Here is a 2585-nt window from a genome sequence, read left to right as displayed (position 1 = left end):
TTTTTCAGTTCTTCATGCTAAATCTTTTAAAAATTTAAGTTTGGGGGAGAAAGAAAAATTCATTTTTAAAGAAATAAACTTAATTTTATTTATCTTCATTTAACTATACTTTTAAAATTTTAAATTTAACATGACCTTTGGTATTAGGGGTTAACTTTAGATAACTATATTTATGTTTCTAAATATATAGAAAACTTAAGTAAAATTTTCAATAATAAAGGTTAATTCTAGATACTAAGATATTTGGTAAAAAAGAATAAGACTATATTTTTCTATTTTAAGTAAAAAAATTTGTATTTTTGAAGTATTAAGAATTTTAAAAGATTCATGTAAAAAAGAAAGGAATTAAACTTTATGAAATCTTTAAGCTAATTAAATTTGTTGTGTGAAGAAAAGTAAAATGTTTTTAACTTTAAGAAGAAGAAAGTGAAGTTCAAAATCATTAAAGGCTATCTAGATGTAGTAATCCTCACATAAAAAAAGGGATTGAAAATTATCTTGAAAAGAAAAGAAAAAGAAAATATGTGGGGAGAAGCTTGAGAAGATGTCTAATTAAAAGTTGGTTTCACTTGAATCAACTAAGGAAGAAGACTTGGCCACATTTTCTAAACTTTTATTTGAATGTTAGCTTATTTACTATTAAAGTTTTATGAAGTTCTTTTTCATATGGATATTCTAAGTAACTTTAATATGATAATTTACAAATTTTCTTGAAAAGAATAAAGAATCAGAAATCTTTGACTTGATTATTGAATATTCTTATATCTTTAGTATTAACTGGAGTTGTTTTGAATTTTTCTTAAGATATGTTATTATGTCTAGTAGACTAAAGTATAGAAATCTAAAAGTTAAATTCTTTATCATGAGTCATATTTTTATGTAGTAGAGGAGTTACTTGAGGACAAGTAAGTTTGGGAGATTTTGATACACCAAAAATATATGCATTTTTAAACCCATATTTTATACTCATTTTTGGTGATATTGCACTTTAATGGAAGGTATTTTGATGTTTTATTATAGGTTATTGATTTTTAGGACTTGAAGCAAAATGGAAGCAAAAAGGATAGAATTTGGATTTAAAATGGCTTTTTTTGAATAAATACGCAGCACCGACAGTGCCAAGGGTAGCGCTGACAATGCAGACCAACAGAACAGACAGTAAATTTTACTCAGCGCTGATGACACCAATGTAGGTTCAGCCATCAATTCTAGAAGATTTGATTTATTTGCACGCTTTTTGGAGAGATTTTGGTGGCACCTATTGGAGAACCGACTTGAGGCTCAATATGGGGTCGAATTGATCAAAAAAAGAGGAATTTTAGACTCTAATCAAATTTTCTTGACTTCTCATTGCCACAATTCATTCTCCTACACACCATCTTCATTCCACAAACTATTAAGTGTTCATTGTTCATATAATTTAGAGTTTTTTGTAGTGAGACTAAGTGTGAATTTTTCTCTAAGAGTGTTCGATAAGGGGAAAAGTGAGAGATTTCTTCTTTCTGCATTTCCTAGGAAAGGCTAAAAGGGATTTGCTTTAAGAAAGAGTTTCAGATAAGTGTTGTTTGTTTAATAGTGTTGTATGAACTATTTTTATATATAAAATTTATGTTTTGTTGTATCTTTTTCATGAAGTCTGAGTAGTTTCCTTTATCTTTCTCCCTACTCCGAGATATGATGAAATGAAGAGATAACATGGATGTTCCAATACTAAAATATAAAAGAAATTGTTATGATTTTTCAACTCTGAACTTAATTTTCTTTTCCATCTGGCCAATTGAATTGTTAAAATGTGTTGTGAAACATATGATCTAGGAAATGGAGTATGAGTTCGACAACAGAGTGAGGATCACATTTGATTCCATGAAGGAGAAATTCGTTCATGGAATTAAGTGCAAATTAATAGGGAAATATACTTTGTTGGGTGTAGAATTGGTGAACATTTAGAGTGACAAACTAAAATCCCCAATTTGGTCATAGTGTTTAAAAACTAAAGCGAGAGTTAGCCTTCAGGTGAAAGGAAGTAGGAGCTCTAGAGTGGGAGCTGGTATCCTCCTAGCCTAGCCACGGATTTAGAGACTAAACCTAGGATTAGCCAATGATTTTCTATAACAATATATTAGGGTAGAGAATTAAAGCTGCTCCTATTTGGCACAAATTAATAAAACAATTATCTCATCTCATTTCAAAAAAATCTCATTATAGTGGGAAAGATGTTTTTTCACATAAGAAATCTTCATTAAATAAATATAATTAGTAGATTAGTATTTACTTTTTAAACTTTGCATTTTTGTTTTGCTAATTGTTAAGTACTTTAGTTAAGTAATTTAGTTTTGATAGTAATTTAGTTTTGATAATATCTTAAAATTCAAAATTAGTGACAGTGATTTTGTTTTACTTCATGTGAATTTCCTAGTTACTTTATCATCACAAATTTAAACCTTCTCCATGGGATCAATAATTGGGGCTTAAATAGAAAGTTCATTATTACTTGATAACGATACATATACTTGCATAGAATCTCATTATTAATTGCCTATACTTATATAAATTTTACACAGCTTTATTTTCTCGGGATCATGGTT

Source organism: Phalaenopsis equestris, unplaced genomic scaffold (genome assembly GCF_001263595.1).
Source record: "Phalaenopsis equestris unplaced genomic scaffold, ASM126359v1 Scaffold000292, whole genome shotgun sequence".
Classification (NCBI taxonomy): Eukaryota; Viridiplantae; Streptophyta; class Magnoliopsida; order Asparagales; family Orchidaceae; genus Phalaenopsis; species Phalaenopsis equestris.
Note: the sequence above shows the minus strand (reverse complement) of the source record.